Genomic DNA, 22563 nt, shown 5'->3' with positions numbered 1-22563 from the left:
CAGGATGTCAGTAGGGCATGAAGGATGAGCCAGTACCGCCCCACTTCCCATGAGACTGCAGTTGCCCCATCACCGCCGACTCATACCTGGCTTTCCAATAAGCTCTGAAGCGGTAACCACCTTGCTGCCGGGATGGGGGGAAGGGGGATAAAGGCGGAAGGGAGCAACACCCTTTCCCTCCTGGGGAGGCATGGCACCATAGTTTAACGCATGGTTCATTTACTTTTCTGCTGCAAATTGCCAGGCTCTGGATTAAGTCTTTTCATCTCTGGAGCCATGGCCGTGCCGGGGAGCCGCTCGTGGGGGGCAACTTGTGACCTCGGTAGGGCATGAAGGACGAGTCGGTACCATCCCCTTTCCCATGAGACTGCAGTTGCCCCGTCACCACCAGCTCATACCTGGCTTTCTAATAAGCTCTGAGGTGGCGGCTACCTTGCTGCTGGGGGGAGAAAGGCGGAAGGGAGCAACACCCTTTCCCTCCCGGGGAGGCATGGTGCCATAGTCTAACACATGGTCCATTCACTTTTCTGCTGCAAGCTTCCGGGCACTGGATTAAGTCCTTTTGCCTCTGGAGCCATGGCCGTGTATGCGGTCCAGATGCATTTCTGCCAAAAGCCACTGGGTTTCGAGATTTGTTTCCGAGTCTCTGGGATCATGACCATTAATCAGCTTAATCAGGAGGCTGTGTGTAGGCGGAGACTCGAGGTCTCGCTGGGAGGAAAGAGTCGGTTCCACCCCCATCTGGTGAGTACCCATGTGTCTCATCACTGCAGGCCCAAACCTGACTGTCTTGTGGCCTCTGGAGGATGACGGTCACCAGGCCACCAAGGGGAACAGGCCAAGGCATGAAAGCTATTCCCACCTGGAGTGGCCCAGCCCCAGTAACCTACTGTAGGAACAGGACGCATTTCTGCCAAAAGCCTTTGGGTTCTGAGATTCGTTTCTGAGTCTCTGGGATCATGGCCATAAAGCAGTTCAATCAGGAACCAGAGAGGCCATGCCTCCAATTATATAGCTGAGCCGGAGGCGGTTTGTGGGTGTGTCTCCCACATACCTAACGTTTGGCCGTTTACTTTCTTGGTAAATTTTGCCCCAAATTTTTGGGGTCTGGCCATAGGCACAGCAGCAATTTTGGGGTATCTGAAGGCCTGACGGTGCCATCAGGCTGCTGATGTACCATACCCCCTAGGGCTATGACATTATCTTAATTGACATAATTGTACAAAAGATTGATATGTTAGATAAGTCTTATCTCCCTGTTCTTATTTAAAAACATTTAAGACACAATTTAGTTCTCTTTCTATGCATGATCATGTACAATCAGCTTGTCAAGTTTGTCTTTTAAAAATCCCTGTAAGAATTTTGATGAGAGTTCCATTGAAACAAAAAAGAACCACATTGGTTCCTGGTATGTGACCTAGGTGACAGAATGTGTCCGGGGCATGCAAGGCCCAGGTTTAGTCCCCAGTTCTGCCTGACTTTATGCATCTCCTTCTGCTGGGCCCCAACATCCTGAAGTGTCCCCCAAATAGCAATCAAAATAAATGAAATAAAACGGTGAATAAAAAGTTATATTCAATATATTTATATATGTAAACACGGGGTAGATATTAAGATCTCCATTAACATTTTTCAGTGAGTCTCTCCCTGCCCCATATTTTTTTGGCAACAGTGTCAAGACCAAATGGAATATGCATAAAAGTAATGAATCAACACCACCCACCAGCAACATCTGATTTTGCTCGCTCTGCTTCTGCAAGACTTGTTCTTTTATTCTGAGATATTTGAAAGTACTTGTTCTCCACTGATAAACTCTTAACCCCACACCTCTCAACATTAACCGCTGGATTCAGGAACCTTCTTCTGTGTGAACATGGTCTACTTATAACATCCATTTACTAAACACAGACAGAACACTTGTGTTCTCCAGTGACTGATATTTTAAAAGATAGGGTCAAACAAAATAAAATACTTCACTCCGTATTTCATTGTTTTGTCTCTTTCTCTCCCTTCACCCTAACCTGGTGTCCAGTAGGGGATAGTAATCTGAAGGTACAGGCAGCTGTTTTATAAAAAGTCCCTGAATTTAGACTCTAAATGGTAGGGGTCAGTACCCACACCAGCAGCTGTGATTGCCCCCTCACGGTCAGGTTCAGTTCAACCCCGTTTGCAGAAATACTATCTCACAGGGGTGTTTGTCCTGGTTCAGCTCATCGGAGGGTGTATAACACCACTTTTTCAATTACAGATGGTGTCATATTTGACCACTTGGGATTTCCAGGTATGGAGGGGAGTCCCTTAGGAGCCCACCCTTGTCATGCAGTCAAGACTACAAGACAAAAGCCTAGAGGAAACTGCCTTCTCCTGAGCATCGGGCAGCTTATTATTTTTTGAATGTTGTTTTGTTATTTATTTTTAACTTGTTTATGTTGGCATCATCATTTGCAAAGTTGTTTACAATAAGGTTTTAGGCATACAGTTTTCCCATTTCTAATCCCACCACTACATGACCCCAGCAGTGACCTTAGGTTTCCCAAGCCCCCATCCTGACTCCTTAAGAGATACATTTTAAAGCTTCATTATTGTAGTCCGTGGATGCGATAGCACAGCGGTAGGGCGTTTGCCTTGCACGCAGCCAACATGGCCGACCCGAGTTCGATTCTTCCGCCCCTCTCGGAGAGCCCGGCAAGCTACCGAGAGGATCTCGCCCGCATGGCAGAGCCTGGCAAGCTCCCCGTGACGTATTCGATATGCCAGACACAGTAACAACAAAGTCTCCAATGGAGACGTTACTGGGCCCGCTCGAGCAAATCGATGATCAACGGGAGGGCCAAAAAATTGTAGTCCGTGTCCTATATGAACTACAGTTGTGTGGGTCTAGTGGTTCAGCTATCCACAGACACGCCCCTTAGAGATTCCCACAGAGATTCCCAAGGTTCCTGGTTCTTGCTCCTATGTTACTTTCAGACCTTCTCTTACTGTTTCCTCCCTTCAATTCTGTTCTTCCCTGGCAATTTGTGTCTGTAATCTAAAGCCACTGTTTTGCTCACCTTTGCTACCTACCATTCCCTAGACAAGTCACTTTATCTATAACCCACATCTTAGTGAGAACATCAGATATTGTCTGTGTCCTTCCGACTTACTTCTTTAACGGAAGATTCTATAGTTTCATCCAAGTTGCATAAAACTGTATGATTTCACAATTTCAGTGCGTCATGGTATTCCATTATGGAGATACACCACAATTTCATTATATATTCTTCTGTCATTTGAACACCTGGGTTGTTTTCTTTTCCTGACTAATGTAACAAGAGTTGCAATGAACACAGATGTGCAGATATATTTTAAAATGAGTAGTTTTATGTCTTTTCTGGGGGCTTCCTGGAAGAGAACAAGGCAGAGTCTCCTGTCCCTGCACCTGGCTGTCCTCACCAGGGCCTTTTGGAGGAAGGCGGGTTGAGTTTCCCTCTCTGCCCTGAGCAGAGCCCCGACAGCTGAAGACCTCCGGGACCCAGCCAAAGCCATGCTTGGACCACTCTACATGCTTGGACAAGGAACCGGCAGAGGAACCCAGGTGTGCAGGACCCGGGGCTAAGATCTCTAAGCCTGCTCGGTTCGGGACTGGGCCTCCTGCACCCAGCTCCGCCACGTTCCAGTAGCTAGACAGTTACACCCACCAACTGCTGTGTAACCCCATCAATGACCATCCAGAGACTATAAAACCAAGCAAATGTGGCGAATGCAGCCACGTGACCTCTTATTCTCTAGTTCTCACTCTCAGAGAACCCGGCAGGCTACTGAGAGTACCATACCTGCCTATGTGCCTGATTAGGAACATCTGTAAAGGTGATTAGAGGCTTCCCCAAAAGCCTCCGTCTTGGAGAGCCTGGTAAGCTACCAAGAGTATCCCCCCCCCCCCCCCCGCATGGCAGAGCCTGACAAGCTACCTGGGGTGTACTCGATATGTCAAAAACAGTAACAATGAATAGTCCTCATTCCCCTGACCCTGAAGGAGCCCCCAGTATGTCATTGGGCTACACTTGCACGTGACAGGGACGAAAGGAGATGTTACTGGGCCTGCTTGAGCAAACTGAAGAACCACGGGGTGATAGTGATATAGTGATAGTGATTTTTATGTCTTGAGAATAGTCCTCAACCAATATGATAGTATTCTTAGGCTTTTTGAAGAATCTTCTTATTGTTTTCTTTAGGGGATGCATCAGACAGTAGTCTCAGCAGCAATGTATGAGAGTTCCCTTTTCATCACATTCCTGCAGACTAGACAACTTTTAGAGGGCTGCGGGTAGCCACACCTAAGCTTCAGGGGCTCCACTGACCAAACCTGGCCTAGAGCCTAGGAGTGATTAGGAATTGGAGAAATATTTACTTTTCTGTAGCAATATCTGTAGCTATGGGAAGAGAGCCATGTCTTCCCTAGAAATCCTAATATGTTATTGCTAATAGTAATATTGCTCGAGCGGACCCAGTAAAGTCTCCATTGGAGACTTTGTTGTTACTGTGTCTGGCATATCGAATACGTCATGGGGTGCTTGCCAGGCTCTGCTGTTCAGGCGAGATACTCTCGGGAGCTTGCCGGGCTCTCTGAGAGGGGCGGAGGAATCAAACTCGGGTCAGCCATGTTGACTGCGTGCAAGGCAAACGCCCTACCGCTGTGCTATCGCTCCATTCCCAGACGAGACCAGTGCAGTCTCCTGCCCCTGCGCCTGGCTGTTCCTCACTGGGGTCCCTTGGAGGGGAGCGGGTTGAGCTTTCCTCCCCGCCCCGACCAGGGCTCCGGCAGTGGAAGACCTCCAGGACCAGCCACCACCATGCCGAGACCACTCTCCGCACACATGAAGGTACTGGCAGAGGGACAAAGACACGCGGGTTCCGGGGCCGAGATCTCCAAGCCTACTCGGATTGGAGTCGAGCATCCTCCACCAGATCCTCCAGATTCCAGTAGGCGGGAGTCACACCCACCACCTGGCCCCCTGGCGCCGTGTAATCCCATCAGCGGCCAAGACTCAGAGACTATAAAATCCAGCTCCCGGAACCGCGCGGCCGCAATTACCAAGACATCTTTTTATGACATCTTATTATCTCATTCCTACTTTGGACAAACTTGCAGGCTATCGAATGTAGCCTGCCCACAGGGCAGAGTCTGGCAAACTCCCCGTGGCCTACCAAATATGCCAAATACCAGTAACAATGATGGGTCTCATTCTCCTAAAGAGCCTTGAATATAATCTCAGGACTAGGATGAAAGATACGTTACTGGGGCCTGCTCGAGGCAATCGACGAATAACAGGATGATGAATGAAATGAATGAATAGTAATATAACATATTATTATATTATGTCTCAAATCTAAGCTACACTTTGCAATTGCAAATGAACATTATTGCTAGTACTGAGCTCCCTGGAAGCCAAACACAAAAGAGATCATAATAGATATTGATATTTCATTTCATGAACTCCCATAAGTTTTTTTGAACTCCCATAAGTTTTATTTATGTATTTATTATGGTGCTAGAGATTGGGCTGGAACGATAGCACAGCAGGTAGGGCATTTGCCTTGCAAGTGGCTGACTTGGTCGACCCGGGTTCGATTTCTCTGTCCATCTCGGAGAGCCCGGCAGGCTACTGAGAGGTATCTCTCCCACACGGCAAAGCCTGGCAAGCTCCCCGTGATGTATCACTTGATCACTTGACTTCCCGTTAATCGTCGATTTGCTCAAGTGGGCGCCAGTAATGTCTCCATTTGTCCCTGTGCAGCCCAATGGTGTCTGTTCGTTCTAGGAACACGAAGAGCCTCAAACCAATCATTCATGGTCTTGGTGAAGAAGTCTGACCATCTGGTAGGTGGGCGGCCACGCGGTCTTTTGACATCCCATGGAATCCAGTCGGTAACGGATTAGTCCACTCTAGTCCAGCGGTCGTCTCTAAATCTCATTACGTGACCAGAGCATCTAATTTTTGACACCTTGGCAAACGAGACAGCGTCCCTGATTCTTGATCATTGACGGAGGTCGGAACTCCGGATTCTTTCTCTCATTTGAGTGAAATGTAATATTCCAAGCATAGGTCTTTCAATTCCTCTTTGGGAGACCCAAATAGCGTTCTCATCCTGTTTGCATAGGGCCCAGGTCTCTGAGGCGTACGTTAATGCAGGAAGAACAGTGGAATCAAAGAGATGTGCCCAGAGCCGAAGGTTCTTCGTCCTCTTAGCTATTTCTTCGAGGCTCTTGAAGGCAGTCCAAGCCGCTCTTTTCCTCCTGCGCAGCTTGGGTGCCAGGTCATTTGTCATGTTGACTTCTCGACCTAGGTACACATAACTCTTGCATTTGGAGATGGTGGTTCCATTGAGAGTGAATGGAGCATCAGGAACGAGACTGTTTCTCTTTAGCATTGTCTTCATAAGATTCAGCTGTACTCCGGCCTTTCCACACTCACGGTCGAAGTTTGCCAGCATTTGTGCAGCTTGGCTAATGTTTGGTGTTATGTATTCAATATGCCAAAAACAGTAACAACAAGTCTTACAATTTGTTGTGAGATGTTACTGGTGATTGCTCAAGCAAAGCGATGAACAACAGGAGAACAGTGCTACAGAGAGTGCTAGAGATTGAGGTAGGTCTCCTGTAAGGTAAGTAGTTAACTGGCATTGGACAACTATATATATATGTAAACTTTTTATTTTTTATTTATGCCAAACACAATAACAATTGTCACAATGGAGACATTACTGGGCCTGCTCGAGCAAATTGATGAACAATGGGAGGACAGTGACAGTGACAAAATTTTTATTGAATCATTGTAAGATAGAGCCACACAAAGCTTCTCATGATTGGATTTCAGTCATACAGTATTCCAACACCCATCCTTCCACCAGTGTACATTTCCCAGCACCAGTGTCCCCAGGTTCCCTCCCATCACCCCTCACCCCCGTCCCCGTCTGCCTCTCTCTCTCTCTCTCTCTCTCTCTCTCTCTCTCTCTCTCTCTCTCTCTCTCTCTCTCTCCCTTCCCCATCAGTTTATTTATTTATTTTAAAAATTTTTATTAGTGAAACACCATGAGGTACAGTTGTAGACTTACAACTTTTTGTGCTTGGGTTTCAGTTATACAACGATCAAGTACCCATCCCTCCACCAGTGCCCATCCTCCACCACCACTCTTTCTCTCTCTCCCTTCCTCCTCCCTCTTCCCCCCCTCCCCTTCCCTCTCTATGTTTCTGTCTCTGTCTCTCTCACCTTTTGGGTGGACCACAATATTTTTTAAGTGCAGCTCTAGGGTTCACGAAAGAGGCTCTGAGAAGGAAAAAGACGCACCCGCTCTGCACTGTGGTTACATTCATCTTATCTGCTGCCTCCTGAGGCTTCCGGACTGCCGCTGGGCCACAAGGGATACTTGTAGGCCACAACTGCCTCTTCAGAACGCGGCTCTTCCCGATGTAGTTACCCATTTCAGCCAGCAGAGGGAAGTATGGAAGCATGGAACTTTGGAAAGCCCTGGGCCTGGTTTTCCGTGCTCACCTTACGTGTGAGCTCAGCTGAGCTTCAGTTTAGAATTTAGCCTCAGCTGAGTTTTAAGGCAATAGAGACGTGAACAGCTAGCTCTGTGATGGGCTCTGTTCTGAGAACGGTGTCAATAACTGGACTCCAAACTGTCACTTGCCTGCAGTCTGCAGTTGGTAGATGGTACAGCCTGGACATAAACCAGGCCTGCTGGTTCCAAAGGCTAAGTGTAGGCCCAAGACAAATGCCTGACAGTGAACTAGTCAGTGAAATCAGAGAAGAGGCCTCCTCTCTCTGAGCCACCCTTCCCCTCCCAGCCAATCTCCTTTTCCAGGTGTGATCTAGGGCTGTTGTAGAACCCCGGTCGGAGAGAACCATTCTGCTGCCTGCTTTCTGCCTCCCAGTTCTCCCAAACCTTCCCCTCCTGAGGGACCATGTGGTGTTGGGGATGGAGTCCAGGATCCCTGCAGGCAAACCATATGCTAGGCCCTCGGAGTCATCTCCCAGGTCGTCTCTTTCTTTCTCTGCAGATGCCTTCAATAGTTCTATTGAAAGACACGATAGGTTTCCAATTCAGGGCAACCCAGTTATTCCTTTCTGTACCCCTCTCCCTGTGAATCTTTTATTCCTACACAAAACTGTCACTTCTGGTCACCAGAGGCGAAAAGGTCTTTCCCAAGCCAAACAAGTCTCCAGTCAGTGGCTGGGTGTCCTAGGATTTAGCTCCTTCCTGACACTCTGCCTGATTAAGTGTTCTGTCCCATTCCAGCCCCTTCCTGGTTATCCTTTGTGGTTATTTCCGACCATCTATAAACCAGAGTTTCCAAAGACACCCCTCTCTTTGGGTTCGATTAATTTGCTGCTAGCAGAATTTCGGAGAAACAGTTTACTCACTCTTTTCTGGAATAATGAGATCTGGTTGCAGAAAAAATGCAGGTGCTTACTGGAATATTACTAGGACTATCACTAAAGAGAAAGAATTAAGAAGTCCTGAATTGTGTTCCTCATTGCCTGGATGGAGTAGGGCTTATATACAAACAGAAGATTAGAGTTTTCACACCGGTCAGTTATACAAATTAGGGCTAGAAGGCCATTAAATTCCAATTGGTGGCCCACTATGTGTATTAGGCTAGAAGTCAGTTGAGTTCTGATTGGTGCATTAGCCTAGTGAAGCAGGTGGATGTCAGTTCAGGAGTGATAGTTGAATTTCAGTCCCTTCCTTCCTTCCTTCCTTCCTTCCTTCCTTCCTTCCTTCCTTCCTTCCTCCCTCCCTCCCTCCCTCCCTCCCTCCCTCCTTCCTTCCTTCCTTCCTTCCTTCTTTTTTTTGAAGCAAGGTAGTTTTTATTGAATAAAACTTGCTTGGAAAGATGTGAGAAGAGAGAAAGAGGGAAAATTGTGTTCAAGAGAGAACAAAGACTTCTTCAGAGTGGAAATAAGCAAGCCAAGAAACAGACACAAGTAGGCAAGATATGTGTTCAAGGGCGAACACAGGCTTAAAGAGCTTCTTTCCTTCCTTCCTTCCTTCCTTCCTTCCTTCCTTCCTTCCTTCTTCCTTCATTCCTTCCTTCCCTGGGGGACCATATGCAGTGCCAGGCATTCAAACCTGGGCCAGCCACATGTAAGGCTAAGTGCCTTCACCACTATTATCTTTCTGGTCAATTGCACACTTTCATGATTAACTGGTGAGGTAAGTTTTTTTCCTGATCTCTGTGAGCCACCCTTGAAATTAATCAAACTTGGGACAGAACCACTCTGATTTATAGCCACTTGATCCAGAGTATATGTAACAATCTGGCCTTAACTCTGGCATCAGTGTGTATGTTGAGGGGTGGTAGTGTTTGGTAGTATTGTGGAACTGAACCTGAGTCTGTAGAATCTGCCACTGTCAAACTGAAAGATATTGTAGGGCAACCAACTACCCAGCTGCTGCTGCAGAGAACCTCCTTGAGTTTGGTGACTGGAGTGTCAGAGCAATGAGTTCTCCATGATGTCCAGGAAGACACTTGAGGACGAAGCTTGGGAAGGGAAGAGGTGAGTTTCTCTGATTAAAGACAAAGAGACTCTCTTCTCATTGAGGAGCTCACCAGGGCAGGTGTTAGATGCCTGGGTCAGGGTTCCTAGAGGAATCCTGTCCACATCATGTTACAAACCACAAGGCCACAACTTCTTTCCTTCCCAGAGTCTCAGGGCCAGACTCTGGGTCACTGGACTGTGCAGGAATCCTGACTTATGACGTCTGGCCTTACCTTGTCCCCTTGCTGATAACCTTCATCTGGTATCCTTCAGTGTCCCCCACCGTCCCCGCTGGTCAGTCAAGCTCACAGATACTCTAGCCTCCAGGCCTTTTTACCTTTCCTGTGTGTCCCATAGAGGATCCCAAGTTGGTCACTGGCAGCCTTCACCCTCCTCATGCTTCCAGCTCTTTTCGTGACTCTGGGGTTAGGTTGCAGCTCCTCACCGGGCCTGCAGGCCGGGCTTATTCTAATCTCTCTCCCCTGCCTCTTCCCTTAGTATGCTCCATCCTCCTGCCCAACATCCCAGTTTTATAATAATAATAATAAATAATTAATTAATAATATATTGTATTATATTACAGAGTCTCCTGCCCCCGCACCTGGCTGTCCTTGCCGGGGACCCTTGGAGGGGAGCAGGTTGAGTTTCCCTCCCCGCCCCGACCAGGGCTCCAGCAGCCGAAGACCTCCAGAACCAGCCACCACCATGCTGAGACCACTCTCCACACGCATGAAGGTACCGGCAGAGGAACAAAGGCATGCGGGTCCCGGGGATGAGATCTCCAAGCCTACTTGGATCGGGGCTGAGCATCCTCCACCCAGATCCTCCAAATTCCAGTAGGCAGGGGTCACACCCACCACCTGGCCCCCTGGCGCCGTGTAATCCCATCAACGGCCAAGACTCAGAGACTATAAAACTCAGCTCCTGGAAGTGCGCGGCCGCATTTTCGGCTGTGGGACATCTTATTATCTCATTCTTACTTTGGACAACCTGGCAGGCTACCGAATATAACCTGCCCACACAGCAGAGTCTGGCAAACTCCCCGTGGCGTACCAAATATGCCAGATACCAGTAACAATGATGGGTCTCATTCTCCTAACCCTGAAAGAGCCTTGAATATGGCACTTTTTAAAAAATCTCAGGGCTAGGATGAAGGAGACGTTAGTGGGGCCTGCTCGAGGCAATCGATGAATAACAGGATGATCGTGATTGTGAATATATTGTATATAAAATAAGCTTTATGGAGGTGGGGTTGGACTACACTTGGCTGTGCTCATGGGCTACTGCTGGCTCTCTACTCAGGAATGACCCCTGGTGGTACCTTGAGAGTCATCTGCAGTGCCTGGGACTCAAATGGCAGGGACACAAGCAAGTGTGCCCTAAGCCCTGTTCTACCTCTCTGGCCGCCAGCGCTCCAGCTTTATCTAACAGCTGACCAGCTGTCCCCTGCCTCTTTGGCTTTGGCCACGCGCATCACATCCTCTGCTAGGGAATGCTCATCCATCTCTCCACACTCAGTTTGTTGGCCCCCTTTACTGGGAATGCTTCCATGACCTCTCCTTCTACCCTGGCGAGAACAATTTCTTCTTCCCCTCATCACGGTCAGGACACCAAAACCACTTGTCTGACTTAATTCTCTCTCCCACTGTCTGTGAGCTCCTGGAGGGCAGGGGCATGTCTGAGGCACCCTTTCATCGTGGCATCAGCCCTCAGCACTCTGCTAGGTGCTTGAGCTTGGTCTCTGCTGACTTCACAACACAGGCACAGGGCTTCAGGTTCCTGCAGCTCTCAACTCTTCTGAGCTCTTGGTGCAAAGTTTCCATGAAGAAGGAGCTGGCTTCAGTGTCCCTGCTGGTCAGGGCCCACCCTTCCAGGACCAAGGCATAGGCCCTGGCCAAGGCCGAGAACGACTTGACCTTTCTGCCTTATTCAAGTTCTCTCCTGGTCTCTCCCTCAACCACTTCCCCCTCCCAAAGTCTGCCCATAAGTCTGGTGCAGCTCCCAGCTCCCAACCTGCCAGCCCCTCATCCCCCCCAGGCCAGAGGGAGCCCTGGAGGTTGGATAGGGGAGAGAGGGAGGAGGAGGAGGGAGTAAGTAATACCTTCTGTTCTGGGGTGTTCATATTCAAGGGAAGTGACTGGCACCAATTACACAGAAAGAGTTCCTCCTGCCTAGTATGGCAGCGTCAGGGGAGGGACGAACAGTTTACTGTTCAGACCTCAGTGCTCAGCCTCAGGGTCATCCTTGGAGGCTGCGCTGGAGGCCTGGGCTGGTTTCATTCTGTCTCTCAGAAGCAGCACAGTAGCACTGTAGCACTGTCCTCCTGTTGTTCATCAATTTGCTTGAGTGGGCACCAGTAACATCTCCATCGTGAGACTTGTTGTTACTGTTTTTGGCATATTGAATATACCATGGGGAGCTTGCCAGGCTCTGCTGTGCGGGAGGGATACTCAGCATCTTGCTGAGAGTGGGTACTAGTGGGGACTAGTATTACTAGTATTAGTCCTAGGGGGTGTTCTCAGAAGCAGCATATTCAGATTTTCTGCCCATCTTGTCTGCTGCCCTCTCAGACATGTTTTCCACCTGAAGGGTGGGTGGTCTGTGTTAGACCCCAGCCCTGCAGGGAGGGACCATCTCTCATCCATCACCTCCCCACGTTCCTCTGCCTGGGATAGTCGGGGACTTTACTTGACCACTGCAGGGACCCAGTCCCAGCTGCTCACTGCCACTTGTGCGCAGAGCTGTTCCCTCTCTCCTGGGGCTGTTGCTTCAGCACCCTGGCTTGGGCACATCACTGGGTTGTTGACAAACACATGCAGTGTGGAAAGCACAGCTGCAAACACCTCCGCCTGCCTGGGTACTTTCACCAGCGCTGCTCAACAGCCCCTACTCAGGGAAGCGAGGAGACAGATGCTGCTGCCATGATGACCTGAAGTCCTCTAAGGCTCATCAGCCCTCTGCTGTTCCAGTAGACTCCCTGGGCTGGGGAAGGAAGGGCGGCTTCTCCTGAGGAATCTTTCCAGAGACTCTTGGGTTCGCGAGCTTCTCCAGGGATCTCGGTGGCAGTTCCAGGTTTGGCAAATCAGCTTGCACCTTCTATCAGAGAGTCACGCACAGTCCCTTCTGCACTGCCACCTGCTTCTAATGAATAGAGAGACCACGGCGGAGACGAGGTTGCTAGATGTCTGGTGAGCTGGTCCAAGACAAAGGACTTCATCAGAGTCTCTGGAGAGTTCTGGGGTGAGCTGGCAGGCGGCCCCAGGACTCAGGTGCCGGGATTCTAGTCAATGGCCTCAACTGAGGGGACTGGTGGTAGCAGGTGAGTGAAGACGCCTGTGTGAGGAATCGAACCCCAGCCACTGTGTCCCCACTCCACCCCATGTCCTGAGCAGCTATTCTCTGCTGTCCTCTTCCTTGTCACTGGCATCCCACTCAGTGTTCCCACCTCTTTCCTGCAGTCGGTGTAGGGTACCACATGCTACTAAAGATGGGAGGCACAGAAGGGGCGCCCTGCAGAGACCGGAATAAATGAGAAAATGCATGTGAGTGTTGCTCCTTTCGGTGAAAAACTTCAGGTGCTCTAACCCATGGCAGCCATGGGGCACGCTGCCCCCCTGGGACAACTCTTTCAGCTTCACCTCAGACTTCCCTTTGTCCCTCCGCCCTCAGTCCTCTTCCTCTTTAGCTGCATTTTCGGGGTGTCCTGTGAGGTGTTTCCCACCTGTAGGCTCCGCTCTCTCTGAGCGCCTTCCTGTGGGTGACAGCCAGTTCCAGTCACTTGCTCCCTGTGGTAGTGGGTGGGCCAAGTTCTCCAAGTTTCTCCAGCTGTCCCCGGGGCCCCTCTCTGAGTGATGCCTGTTCCCCCCTTCCTGCCTGCTCACTGCATAGTGCCCCTTTAGTCCTCATTCCAGCCCCCAGGAAGGACCCCCCAGCTCTGACCCTCTCCAGTCACCCCGGGGTCCCTGGGAGCTCCACGGGACCCTCATTTGCTCTCACATAGGCCTGTCTCCCTCTCTTCGAGCTTGCTACAAGCCGCTGCTTCTTCCTGAGTAGTCCCAGGTTGGGGGTTCTGACTCCTGCTCCGGATTTCTCAGGGCTCAGCAGTCTTCTTTCCCCACCACTCCCTCACCCTTTCCTCTGTGCTCCCACTTAGCTCACTTCTGACTGGTGGATCATATCTTTCTCCAAATCAACGGTGTATTTTCTAGACACGATGCTCCAGAGCTTTCAGGGTGTAGGGGTTTGAGAGCTCAAAAGCCACGGCCATTGTATCTCGACATCTTGGCATCTGAATTCTCCCAGCAAGAATGTAATAGAAGCAATGGGCAGCAGGTCTGGGAACAGCGCAGGGGACTGGGCAGAACTGAGCGTTCTGGAAGCGTCCTTCAGAGCCCTACAGGCTCTTCTGCTGCCGCACATCTAACCTACGGTCAGGGGCATTTCCTTTCAAATTTCAGCCGTGTGGTCTCGCTGGAACCAAAAGAATGTTCTTTCTCTAAGCTACTTGGCCCAGATTGTAGATGACTTTTTACAGAAATACTTTCTTTCTTTCTGCTATGAATTGTAAAACTGTGTAATCAGAGCCTTGGTAGTAGCCAGCTACCAAGGACTGGGGGTGCAGGGGGGGGGGCAGAAAGTCTAGCAGTACTGTGGTTAGCCAGGTGGCCCTGGAAGACTTTCTGGAGGAAAGGACCTTTGAACTGGGAGAGAGCAGCAGGAACTGCAGAAGCAGAGATGCAGGGATTGCTCCGGGCATGAGGAGCAGGAGATGAGGGGGATGTGAGGAGTACAGTTGGATCAGGGATCTCGGGTGTTTTATGCCAGCCTGGGGATAAAGCATTAGGTTTCTACTGAAGATACAAGATGAGATTGGGTCCCTGACTGGCTTCTAGAGAGTGACGCCTCTGCCCAGTTTCCTGTTTGCTCCTCTCCTGGTGTTTGCACATTCCAGTCTCTCTGCCGGAAGAGTCCAGAGCCCTTTGCTTCCTGATAAGGAAGCATTTCTGCCTTCTCTGTGGGCCCCGTCCCCTCCTTCCCTGAACCATGGATCTCAGAACACCTTCATTATCGCTGCCTTGCATGTGTGGCCTGCGACCCCCTTTCTCTCTCTTCTTTCTGGTGCCTTTGCATTTGCTGGTCCCTCAATTGAATCCCTTTCCTGGTTATCTCTTACCCATCTTTCAGATCCTGTCTGTAACTGCCTCCCTAGTTCAGAGCACCACCCCAAGGTGAGCCATGTTCTCTCCCTCTGCTCCCCTCCAGGGATGCCTTCTTTTGGGTCCGGGAAGGGTGGCCGAATGGTTTTCTTTGGCAGAAAGAGCAGGAGAATGACCGGGCAGGGTTCCCAGATCTGAGACTGTTCTGACCCAGGCTCAGAGTACACAGTGTACAATAGGATTAGAGGCAAACAATTAGGCTGCCATCGAGCGGGTGTGGTTCCAGGGAGGAGAATAAACCTTGCTCTGGATTTCTTCATCCCAGCCCTGACCTCAGAGTGGGAGTTGGGTCCTCACCTGCTCCTTCTGGTGACCTTGGCTTAGGTGAGTCCCCTTCCTTTTTTTTTTTTACCAGATAAGAGGTCCCTTGGGTCTTCCCAGCAGCAGTTCCCCTGAACCAGGTTGTCAGAATAGGTGAACCAGACCCCTTTGCTGTGCTCAGGTGCTCACTTGAAAATGAGGATAAACCCTTTCATTTCACTTCCAAATGAACGGGTTTAAAAGGTAAAAGGCTCTGTGGTGTGTGTGTGTGTGTGTGTGTGTGTGTGTGTGTGTGTGTGTGTGTAGAATCAATACATGACAAGAACTTGGTGTTCTGGGCCTGATAGCAGGGCGAGTCTGGCAATCCAGAGTCATCTGCCCTGAGGCCTGCTGTTTCCCGTGGTTGGAGCCGGATCCCTCCTGCATTCTCCACCATATTCTCCTCTAGCACTTCCCCTTCAGCATCAAGAAATGCTCAACTCTCCCTGTTAAGGGCCAACCTCCCGGTCCCATAGCTGACTCCTCTTAGAGCTCCAGCTGACTCTCACTGATTACACACTTCACCCATTTCTTTCGTGTGTCCTGTTTGCTGGGTTCCAGCCCTGAGGCTCCCCTGACCTACGGCCCACCTTACCCAGGTAGCCTCCCCCTCCTCTGCTTTGGTTTAGTCCACCGCCTTTTCTCTCAGGCTGCCCAGCAACCACCAGCAGGCCGAGGGTTTGCCCATTGTTGGCTGACCACAGGAAAGGGGCTGCTCCAGGGCAGATCTGGAGGCTGAGCAAAAGCCAGGGCACTTCGGAGCCCTCTCCTGAGGTTTTGGAAGCGGTCCTAAGACTAAGTGTTCACGTTGCCGCATGGCAAGATGGCATTATTGTAATGTGAGCCTGGTAACTTGATCACTTGACCAGACCTGCAACCCAGAGACTGGGCCGTTGTTGCACTAGAGAGGAGTTACTGAGAACATTGTCTTAGTTTTTGTCCCTGCCCCTCCACCTTCTGCAAGAACCCTGGCCTTCCTTGCTCAGATCCTCATTGCCCACAGACACCTGAGGGGCAGGCTGGTTATATAATGGGTCTGGCCTGGTGAGAGTTCTGTGACTGAGTCCACTCTGCTTGTCCCTTCTGCTCTCTGGGCAGCTCCACGCTGAAGAGTGTCTCCCAGCAGGTGTGACATCAAGCCTGGTATGGTTTTCACATGTCCATACCTATCGCTTAGGAAAAACCTGTGGAAAGATGGGCAACACTGCCTTTTCCCATCTTTCTATATTTCTCACCTTTTACATTTTGGGGGATTGATGAAATGTTTTGTCCTTCCATTTCTACCTACAAGTTTAAGAGTCATCAAATTATATATAAGAAGTGGCTACCTAGATATTTTAGCATATACACTTTAGGTAACAAGTTTGAATTACTACTTTATCCCTTCCTGAATAATTCAAGGGATTTTGAACATTTGATTTCTTTCCTTCTCCTGCTCCTGCCTGTAATTCAGCTTTAAAAAATTTTGCATCACAGTGTTTAAATAGTTACTAAAAATACCATATTATTAATGTTACTGTTATTGCTATTGCTGTTTTATAGGTCAACATTTATGAACATTTCCCCAGGTATTTCCATTTCTCTCCTTCCTATTGCTGCTTAGTCCTTCCTTCTGAAGTTTACGTTACTTAGCTTTTTAAGTATAATTGTGTTCAAATTTATGCACCTCGGCTCATGTGCCGCCTGAGCCCAAGGGGTTCCTGCACCCAGGGGACCAAGCACGCGTGGTGTCTGAGGCACATGTGTCGCCTGCATCTCCCCTCCTGAGATGTGGACTTTCATGCTTTCCTGTCTAATGCTGGGGTGTGTGTAGGGGCTCTCTCCACCTTTGGAGAAGCTGGGGCTCTCTCTTGAGCGCATTACTCTCCACTCTCTCCCACTTTCTCTCCTTCCTTTCCTTCAAAACCTTCAAATAAAAACTGTCATTTCAAAACAAAAAACCAAAAACCCCCAAAAACAAAGTTATTCACTTCCAATACCACCACCCGTGTACCGACACCACCAACAACTGTCCTTTTGTCATTTCTAAACCCTTCCTGTGATTCCCCCACCCTTCTTTGTAATCTCAGTTCTGCTGTCAGTCCCAGGGTCTGTGAGTCTGTTTGCATTGGGTACTGTCCATGCACTTTTTTAAATCCACATGTGAATGAGGTAATGTGGCTTTTGTCTTCTCCTTCTGACTTATTTTACTTAACACAACACCCTTTCATTCCATCCAAGTTGTAGCAAAAGGTAGGTTTTCATCTCTTCTTATTTTCATTTTTTTTTCATCATCCTGTTAATCGTCGATTGCCTCGAGCAGGCCCCAGTAACGTATCTTTCATCCTAGCCCTGAGATTATATTCACGGCTCTTTAGGAGAATGAGACCCATCATTGTTACTGGTATTTGGCATATTTGGTACGCCACGGGGAGTTTGCCAGACTCTGCCCTGTGGGCAGGCTACATTCGATAGCCTGCAAGTTTGTCCAAAGTAGGAATGAGATAATAAGATGTCATAAAGAAAAGTTCTGATAAGATGTCGCGCGGCTGCGAATGCGGCCGCACGGTTCCGGGATCTGGATTTTATGGTCTCTGAGTCTTGGCCGCTGATGGGATTACACGGTGCCAGGGGGCCAGGTGGTGGGTGTGGGGAAGTATTCCATGTATTCCAGATACCACAATTTCTTTCTTTCTTTCTTTCTTTCTTTCTTTCTTTCTTTCTTTCTTTCTTTCTTTCTTTCTTCCTTCCTTCCTTCCTTCCTTCCTTCCTTCCTTCCTTCCTTATTCCTTTCTTTTCTTTTTAATTTTTTTGGCTTTTGGGCCACACCTGGCAGTGCTCAGGGCTTACTTCCGATTCTGTGCTCAAGAATCATTATTGGAAGTGCTCAAGGGCTCATATAGGGATCAAACCAAGGTTGGGCGTAAGCAAGGCGAACACTCTACCCACTGTACTATCTCACTGGACCCATCAGCAATTTCTTTTTTTAAACATCTGAGATAGTTTATGTTCAGAGATCAACTAAAATATACAGTAAGTTGCACAGTTCTTAAATACAAAAGAAGTCTTCTGCTTTAATATAAAAGCAATTTTTTATTTATTCTAATGCCATATGTAGAAAGAAATTTATGTTTTTAAACCACTAGACCTGAGGGAGGAAGAACAAATGTGGAGTGGCTCTCATAGTTCACTTGGCACCAAACTTCACACTGTTCACTATTGCAATTGGCAAGCAATGGAAAAATCCAGGACCCAACAATTAAGATTTCACATATATCAATTTAAATAACTTAAAATAGGCATAACATTTGGATGACTGACACATAAACATTCCTTTCCTACAACTGAGAACCACCTTTTCTTTCTTTCTTTCTTTCTTTCTTTCTCCCTCCCTCCTTCCCTCCCTCCCTCCCTCCCTCCTTCCCTCCCTCCCTCCCTCCCTCTTTCTTTCTTTCTTTCTTTCTTTCTTTCTTTCTTTCTTTCTTTCTCTTCCTTCCTTCCTTTCTTTCTCTCTTTGTTTTCCTTCCTTCCTTCCTTCCTTCCTTCCTTTCTTTTTTTCTTTCTTTCTTTCTTTTCGTTTTCGTGGAGAGGGGTCTGCAAAGATTGGACTCAGGACCATGTACATAATGTGCTCTACTACTTCGGCTATTCCCCTGGCAAGAACCATTACAAATTTAGTTTTTTAAATAATATTAGTCTCTACAACTTATTTAAACAAATAACATTTATATCCATCATGTTGGAGCCTTCAGTTCAATGTATACCAGTAAATAGGAGCATTATATCTTCATTGCTTAAGAAGATATATTTAGCAGAGAAAATTTATGGACAATTTTTTTGAATTTTTAGAATGGTTAAACTTTTTAAGTTTTATTGATTCACCCTGAGATATACTTACAAACTTTCATGTTTGAGTTACAATCATACAATGATCAAACACCCATCCCTCCATCAGTGCACATTCCCCACCACCAATATTCCCAGTATATCCCTACCTTTCCCACTCTTCCACTGCCTCCATGGCAGAAAATATTCCCCATACTCTCTCCCAATTTTTGGGCATTATGGTTTGCTATGCAGATAATGAGAGGTTTTCATGTTTGGTCCTTTATCTACTTTCAGCACACATCTCCCATCCGGACCGATTCTTCCAACCATCATTTTCTTAGTGATCCCTTCTCTATTCCAGGTATATGGACAAATTTGAAGTACTCTTGCCCACCCAAGAAAGATTGTTTCCAAGGGAGTTGTGAGAGGAAGATTTTGGAATTCCATCACAATGGAATACTAGAGAAACTGGTATTTCCTTGTTGCCATTACCATTCTTCTTAGGATGAAATTTAGAATGGCAAATTTAGCAGAATTTCTGAAAAGAAAATAAAGTTTACTCATTGGGCTGAAGCTATTTAACATCTGTTGGGAGCAAGAGAGCAATCAGGACAGATGGAAACAGTCTCTGGTTAAAAAAACTTTGGTACATCTACATAATGGAGTACTATGCAGCTGTTGGAAAAGATGAAGTAATTAAATTTACATACAAATGGTACTACATGGAAAGTATCATGCTAAGTGAAATGAGTCAGAAATAGAGGAACAGACATAGAAAGACATTGCATTCATCTGGGGAACATAAAGTAATAAAATAGGAGACTAACACCCAAGAATAGCCAAGATAAGAACCAGGTTTACTCCATGGCTTGGAGGCCAACCGCACATGCTAGGGGAAAAGGCAGCTCAGATAGAGAAGGGAGCACCAAATAAAGGGTGTTGGGAGGATCCTCCCAGGATGGGAGATGCATGCTGAAAGTAGACTGTAGACTGAACATGATTGCCACTCAATGCCTCTTTTGCAAAACACAGCACCCCAAAGGAGAGAGAGAATAAAAGGGAATGCCCTGCCACAGAGGCAGGGTGGGGTGGGGGAAAGGGGAGTGGGAGGGATACTGGGTTCAGTGGAGAATGGGCACTGGTGGAGGGATGAGTACTTGAACAAATTGAAACCCAAGCACAAAAATTTGTAAGTCTACAACTGTACCTCATGGTGTTTCACTAATAAAAATTTAAAAAAAATAAAGAAGGAAACAGTCCCCCTGAACTGTTCACAAGAATGAACTTCTCCGAAATGTGCTTTACCTCATTGGTTGGGTTGTTGACCACCATGCCAGTGCATTCATCCAAACCATTAAATGGCATTCTAGCTCCTAAATATGAGTACCTAGTAAATCCTAGTAATCTAGCCAGACCCCCAAATGTAATGGTTGGTCACTAGGGAGCAGAAAGGTCCAAATCACTAACACAAATAAACCGTGAGAGAAGTAAGCAATGCCAACAGAAGTACGACGAAGGAGATGAGAAGTAAGGCCCACCATCGTTACCTGTCCACTGGACCTGGTTGTTATCAACTTCAGTGGACTTTTAATGAGAACCCTGTAAACTTCTGAAGCTCCTGTATCTTCTGTAGAGCAGGTCAGTGTAGCTAGGAGAGACACATCCAAGAGGAAGTGTGCAGCTTGAGAAAATCTATCAGAATCTCCTCAGGACTGTTTTCTCTCAGGTACAGAAATCTACCTTTGTGGGTACAGCTCCATTAAATAATATCTGAAGCCATTTTTTCTGTCCACCTTCCTCATATCCTGCATCTAGAAATTTCTTTGCTTCTCTTTTCCATTTAGTGAGTTTTGAAGAAGAAAAGGAAAACATCATCTAAGAGATTACAAAAAAAGCTGAAATTTGTGATGGTTAGGATAAATCCAACCGCTATCCCTCCTAAAGCCCCACTATGATTGAGACTTTTCTTTTTAAAGCCATTTAAAATGGTCAAACTAAATGACATCTGCACTTCTATGTTCATTGTTGCACTGTTAACAATAGCCAAAATCTGGAAAAAACCTGAGGGCCCAAGAACAGATGACTGGTTAAAGAAACTTTGGTACATCTACACAATGGAGTACTATGCAGCTGTTAGAAAAGATGAAGCCATGAAATTTACATACAAGTGGTACAACATGGAAAGTATCATGCTAAGTGAAATGAGTCAGAAAGAGAGGGACAGACATAGAAAGACTGCATTCATCTGGGAAACATAAAGTAACAAAATAGGAGACTAACACCCAAGAATAGCCGTGATAAGTACCAGGAGGTTTACTCCATGGGTTGGAGGCCAGCCACACATGCTAGGGGGAAAGGCAGCTCAGATAGAGAAGGGAGAACCAAATAAAGGGTGTTGGGAGGATCCTCCCAGGATGGGAGATGCGTGCTGAAAGTAGACTATAGACTGAACATGATTGCCACCCACTGCCTCTTTTGCAAAACACAGCACCTCAAAGGAGAGAGAAACAAAAGGGAATTCCCTGCCACAGAGGCAGGGTGGGATAGGGGCGGGATGGGGGTTGGGAGGGATACTGGGATCCGTGGTGGTAGAGAATGGGCACTGGTGGAGGGATGGGTACTCAATCATTGTATAACTGAAACCCAAGCACAAAAATTTGTAAGTCTACAACTGTACCTCATGGTGTTTCACTAATAAATTTTGTTTAAAAAATGGTCAAACCAGGAGGAACAGGGACCAGAGCAATAATGTAGCAGGTAGGGCATTTGCCTTGCTGTGGTCAACCTGGGTTTGATCCCTGGCATTCCAGCATTCCATAGGTTCCCAGAGCACTGTCAGGAGGAATTCTGAGCGCAGACCTGAGTATCTCCTGATCACAGCAGATGTGACCCAACCCTGCCCCCCACACCTCAAAAGAAAAACATCATCCAGGAAGAACAACAGAAAAAAACTAACACCAGGGAGAAATAGGCTGTGAATTGTCATAAGTGCTTGCAGACACAGACATAATCCGGAAAGCTAAAGAAATGCAAATAATCGGGCTTAATATAAATTAGTTATCTATCTATCTATCTATCTATCTATCTATTTTGCCTATACCATCATCAAAATTTTCTATGAAAATCAAGGACTATGAGCATTTAGAACAGAACATAATATGCGCCATCTTCAATGTAATAATAGCACTGCACTGTAGCACTGTCCTCCGTTGTTCATCGATTTGCTCGAGCAGGCACCAGTAATATCTGTATTGTGAGACTTGTTACTGTTTTTGGCATATCGAATACGTCATGGATAGCTCGCCAGGCTTTGCAGTGTGAGCACGATACTCTGGATAGCTTGCCGGGCTCTCAGAGAGGTGCAGAGAAATCGAACTGGGGCCAGCCTGGGTCGGCCGTGTGCAAGGCAAATGCCCTACCCTCTGTGCTATTGCTCCAGCCCAATGTAGTAATAAACCCAAACTATTTCTGCAAATGACTTCTGGTGGAGCTCTAACTCTTCTGGGCTCTCCATCACAATTTCTTTATTCACTCATTAGTTATTGGGCATGTGGATTTTTTCCAGATCTTGGTTATTCTAAATAACATAGCAATGAATAGAGGTATCCACATGTATTTTTGAATTAGTGCTTTTGTATTGAAAGTATGTTCTTTAGTTTCCTTCAAGTAGTCTACTGGTGAAAAACTCAACTTGATATCATTTGTCTGAAAATGAA

General features: G+C 47.4%; 1 pseudogene; it reads right to left on the bottom strand.

Moving 5' to 3' along the window:
• The window catches only part of LOC130031017 (transmembrane protein 19-like), a 49740-nt pseudogene extending 27846 nt beyond the window's left edge, over positions 1–21894 (bottom strand).
• Between the last annotated feature and the right edge of the window lie 669 nt (positions 21895–22563).

This window comes from Sorex fumeus, unplaced genomic scaffold (genome assembly GCF_029834395.1).
Source record: "Sorex fumeus unplaced genomic scaffold, SorFum_2.1 ptg000045l, whole genome shotgun sequence".
NCBI classification, from domain to species: domain Eukaryota; kingdom Metazoa; phylum Chordata; class Mammalia; order Eulipotyphla; family Soricidae; genus Sorex; species Sorex fumeus.
Note: the sequence above shows the minus strand (reverse complement) of the source record. Positions and strands in the feature narration are given on the sequence as shown.